Source organism: Silene latifolia, chromosome 10, assembly GCF_048544455.1.
Source record: "Silene latifolia isolate original U9 population chromosome 10, ASM4854445v1, whole genome shotgun sequence".
NCBI classification, from domain to species: Eukaryota; Viridiplantae; Streptophyta; class Magnoliopsida; order Caryophyllales; family Caryophyllaceae; genus Silene; species Silene latifolia.
This window is the reverse complement of record NC_133535.1, coordinates 41,814,002-41,819,711: the sequence shown is the minus strand read 5'-3', so window position 1 is coordinate 41,819,711 and position 5,710 is coordinate 41,814,002. Positions and strand designations below refer to the sequence as shown.

Sequence of the window (5,710 nt, the reverse complement as noted above, 5' to 3'; positions counted from 1 at the left end):
TCTAGAAGTTGGAATCATCGATTCAATCATGTTATAAAGGAGAATGGTTTCACTCGAAGTATTGAGGAACCATGTTTATACATGAAATTTAGTGGGAGCAATGTTGTGTTCCTAATCTTGTATGTCGATGACATACTACTCATTGGAAATGATATTCCGATGTTGTCTTCTGTTAAGAAGTGGTTAGGTAACCACTTCCAAATGAAGGATTTAGGAGAAACACAACGCATATTAGGTATCCGGATCCATAGAGATAGATCCAAGAGGATATTGGCACTAAGTCAAGAGTCTTATGTTGATAAGATTCTTCAACGGTTCAGCATGGACAAATCCAAAAGGGGTTTGGTACCTATGGTAACTGGGACGACATTGAGCAAGACTCAATCTCCCTCCGAACCCCATGATGTTGAACGCATGAAGACGATCCCTTATGCTTCCGCTGTTGGATCAATCATGTACGCCATGTTATGCACACGTCCTGATGTCTCGTATGCCTTGAGCATGACGAGTAGATATCAAGGAAATCCAGGTGAGAGTCACTGGATTGCCCTCAAGAACATCCTTAAGTACTTGAGAAGGACTAAGGATTCTATCTTAGTGTTTGGAGGAGACACCGAACTCCGTGTTAATGGATACACGGACTCAAGTTTTCAAACAGATAGAGATGACATGAAATCACAAGCTGGTTTCGTTTTCATGCTCAATGGTGGTGCCGTTAGCTGGAGAAGCTTCAAGGAAGTTGTGACCGCGGATTCAACAACGGAGGCTGAGTAAATTGCAGTATCAGAAGCTGCCAAGGAAGCTGTCTGGATCAGGCAATTCACGGAAGGTCTAAAAGTAGTACCTACCGCCAATGATCCCATCACTCTCTATTGTGATAATAGTGGGACGATCTTCCAAGCTAAGGAGCCAAAGTCTAGTAATAGATCTAGACATGTACTTAGAAAATATCATGTAATTAGAGATTTCATTGAAAGAAAGGAAATTGCGATTTGTAAGGTTGGGACGGATGACAACATAGCTAATCCGCTCACCAAGCCCTTATCGCATGCCAAGCATGATGGACATGTTGCGTCCATGGGACTTAAACGTGTACCAAGTTTATGTTAGATTTTGAAATGAAATAAAAGTGTTGTTTTTGTTCATGTTCATAATCGAATTTGTCTTTTATCTTTTCTTTATACATTGTTACATCAAAACGGGTTGTGGAGACAATTGAACCCCGTTAAAGTGAATGCGGATTAACATTATATTTGCCCATAGTCACTTGTATGAGGTGACGTCTCGAAGTGACTAGAGTGTGATGCGATTGATGGCAAGTTCAAGTGCCATACAGTCATGTGAGATGACTAGTCGATCACATAGGCAGGCTGTTAGGAACATTTTGTCGGGCCTTATGACCGCTTATAGAGTTCTGGCAAATTTATATAGCCTGGTCGTGGCGAGAGCTACTATAGTATTCAAATGAGTCGATTCTTTTGACTAAAGACTATTCGCCTAAGATGGCACAAGTTTAGATTAACTTTGATTTGTGTTACTACGACCTTCGTAAATGGGGTCAAATGGGCATATTTTGGGTTATGATGGCTGTGGCTAGTCGAAGGGAATGAGTGCGATAGGAATTGTCCACCCCGAGTCAGGGTTATAACAATATCTCAGGGCCACTCGAGGAGTAATGAACTGGAAATGCGTGGCCACGCTCAGAATGTATCCATGGTGGATAAATCCGGTCAATCAGTTATTCTCCGGATCGAGGAAACCACTCTCGATATGATCACTTGCAAGTACGACCTGAAAGACACCTTGCATTGAGTGGGAGATAGTAATAGGACAAGAGAATTGGTGACGCACACTTGTCGAGGACAAGTGGGAGATTGTTGGAATATGTGTCCTCCGACAATAATGCGATCACAACTGTTGATCATGATGATCACATGTTTAAGTCTCATTTTAAAGAATACAATTGGGAAGTATTATTTCTTGTCAATGGTCCACACATATCGGTAATGATTGCCGACTAGAGTTTGACATTCTTGTCGTGAGTCGGTGGTGACCAGTTGATCCCCTTAGGTCATACCTAAAGGGTAACACTCTTAATTGATCATTTAATTGATCGTATGACGATACGGGTAAATTAAATTACTTAAAATTGACGGACGATTTTGGAAGTAATATTTACGTGTCTCATTGTAATTTGATTAAATAAGTTATGGTCTAAGTAATCGAATTGTTTTATTACTTAGATGAAATTATTGTTTAAAGAAACAATTGCATTTGAATGAATAAATTATTATAAATACAAGATGTTGTGATTTATAATTGGTAAATTATTTTGATACAAGTAATTGTGAATTACTAAGTCGATTTTGTGTATGACGTATTTTTATTAATGCGTTGATTTTTAATATGATAAAAATACATAACAATTTCATGTGACATATGACATGTGACAAATTGACAAATTTGACAATAATAAAATGGAATCCATTTTATCTATTATGACCGAAATATTGGAGAGGATTAGGAAAATATTAGGTTAATTGTATTAGTGGTAAACATAATCATGTTTGCCTAATACTAGCCTTGCATGCCTACTTGTTCTTGTGAAGGCAACCTTGTGCATGCATTGGCTCCTCCTTTTTTCCCCCTCTTCCACCCGGTTTTGAGAAGAAAACCACTTTGGTTTTTCTTCTTATTTTTTGCCTAATATTCACTATGATATTCACTAGTGGATTATCATTCATTCACTCATCTAAAATTAGAGTTTTAGAAAGATAAAAATCTTTCTCCTCCTCCCTCTCTCTTAACCGAAACACAGAGAGACCATATAATATTTTTGGGTCAATTTTACACTAAATTAATATTGTTCTAGTAATCATAATATTAATTTGTTTAAGAGTTTGCCTTGGGTATTATTCCTTGGGAGGGATTCTACACTTGAATCCTAGTTCATCCATTAAGGAGAGCTCAAGAACAAGAGAGTAGGAGAACTCTCTTGTGCGCTTAAGATCCAAAAATATCAATGTAAGATGATGATATCCTCTTTAATTATTTTATTGTTTGCATGCATAAGATCAACTTTTAATTTATGACTAAATTAAAATTATAATATTATGAATATGTTGAGTAAAGAGATCTAGATTTCTAACAAGTTAACCCTAATTCATGCACCTAATCCCCATTATAAATACCCCATTAGTCTAATTAGAAGAACATGTTCTTCTTAGAAATCTTTAGAGTAGTTAATATCAATCAAATCTCTCTTTAATCTTGTAATCAACAATTAATCAAGTTTTAATACAAGTTTTATTTCCTTAATCTCTATCTTGTTCATCCTTTATTTTGGGTAATTGAAGATTATTTGGGTTATTATTGGGAGATTGACAACCTTCCAATCAAGCATCAAGTACTTCTTTTATTCTTTGCTTTATTATTGGAATCATTAGTAGGTATAATTCTCTTAATCCCTTTTTAATTATTGCTAATTATTTTCATTTATTCATCATGTTTCACTTTGTTGGTATGATTGACAACCTTGCTAGCATGTTCAACATGATAATGAGTGAGTAGTTTCCTTAGCTAGGGTTAATGGGTAATTAGGGGAAACCAACATGGGGAATGATTCATGCTTAATCTAATATGTTTTCATAATTTATTTGCTTGCTTGTTGTGATCTCAACTTATGCACATGTTATGTTTAATGAAATGCGAGCCTATGAATCCTTGCATTTTTTACCCATCACCTATCTTTTCAATGAGACTTATAAGACATAAACCAACTCGAGTCTCATTAGACCATGCATATTGTTGAGTAGGGAAGATTAAGTCGACTTGTAGGTGTTGTACAATCTAATCGATTCGGCTCCGGGACCCAAACTTTCCTAGGATTGTAAGATATAAACCAACTCGATCCATCACAACAATAATTGCTTGCTTATAACTTGAGAATATGTTTGTATGATCAATTCCCATGAATCCCCTATGACCCCATGACACCCTAGTGCTTTTTATCAATTGTTTACATCCCTTTTTAATCATCTTGCTTGTTTACTTTCATTGCTATTTAGTTTAGTGATCTTCTACATCAAACCCCAAATTGTGACACCCTTAGACACCACTAGTTGCAATAGAAATCTCATCTCAATTCCCGTCCCTTGGGATCCGACCTTTACTTGCCTCTTTACTAATTGTAAGAGTTGTTGGTAGAGTTATAAATTGTGTTTTGGTCTAGGTGCTCCTCACGACAAGTACCGAAAACTTAACCCCATTGGGAACACGACCAAAAATGGCGCCGTTGCCGGGGACGGTGTTAACTTGATTTAGATTTTCTTGTATTGTTATTAGTTGTGTCTTTCTTTGCCTTGGGGAAGTAAAACTCCTCAAGGTTTGTTCTAATTATTTTCGAGTTGTTTGATATTTTGCATGTCTAGAAGGTCACAAGGTAACTTGTTACCCTTTGATCACGAAATTGAAAGGACTTTGACAACAAATAGAAGAATTGCTAGAGGAACTTTGAGAGGTATTGGTGAGGTTATTCAACCAAACACTATTGAGTTCATCAACCCTTTTGCAAGAGAAGGTGAGGAGAACCCAACACAAAATCCAACACAAAATCAACCCACAAGGCCTAAGTTTTCATCACATTCCGTACCCACCGAGGAGAACTTACCCATTGGTACTCCCACACCACAACATCTAACCGGAAATTTTATTGCCAAATCCGCATTTATCCAATTAGTTGAAAGAAGTCAATTTGGGGGGATGCCTAGTGAAGACCCTCATTCTCATATGGAGACTTTTTGTGACTATTGTGATGCAATTTCTCAAACCGGTGTAACTCAAGACCAAATTCGATGGGTCTTATTTCTTTTTTCTCTAATTGGCACTGCGAAACAATGGTTGAAAGGCCTTGATAAGGCTACTCTCGGAATTGATTCTTGGAAGAAGTTGGCTCTAGCTTTCTACAAAAAGTTCTATCCACCGGAAAAGACTAACATGCTAAGAGCTCAAATTACGGTCTTTAAGCAAAGAGATGAAGAATCTTTGTATGAAGCTTGGGAGCGATTCAAGGGAATTTGTCGCTCATGTCCTCATCATGGACTTAGTGAGTGGTTCTTGGTACAACAATTTTGGAACGGTCTTTATGAAGATTCAAGGAACATTCTCAACATGGGATCAAATGGAATGTTCACCGAAGTTGATGACAATCAAACTTGGAACAAAATTGAGGAAATGGCGGTCCATAACTCCCAATATAGTAGACCTCGCAAGGCTACTAGAGGAGGAAAGCATGAAGTGGACTCCATCACTCAATTGGGTGCTCAACTTAGTGCTCACATTGATACCATTAACTTGAAGTTTTAAAAAGCAATGGCTAAACTTGAAGAAGCCTCAAAATCACCAAAGCATCACGTTAATGCCATGACGGCATCTTCATCAAACCAGAATTGTGGAACTTTGGGACATGACCAAAGTGAATGTAGGGGAACAAATGAACAAGTGAATGCTTTCCAAGCATACAAAAGTGGTACCCCTTATTCAAACTATTACAATGAAAACACCAAATTCCATCCAAATCTCTCATACAAAAGCCAAAATGTTCAAAACCCTCAAACAACATACACCCCACCTCCCATGAGAAACCAAAATCAAAGACCCTTTTACAACCAAAACCAAGGTTACCAAAATCAAACTCCATAAATCAACAAAA

General features: G+C 37.3%; 1 non-coding gene across 1 annotated transcript; it reads right to left on the bottom strand.

Moving 5' to 3' along the window:
• Positions 1–4,995: 4,995 nt before the first annotated feature.
• Positions 4,996–5,102, bottom strand: LOC141610057 (small nucleolar RNA R71). Its single transcript, XR_012527951.1, has one exon. It is a non-coding gene; the product is annotated as a small nucleolar RNA R71 (small nucleolar RNA).
• Between the last annotated feature and the right edge of the window lie 608 nt (positions 5,103–5,710).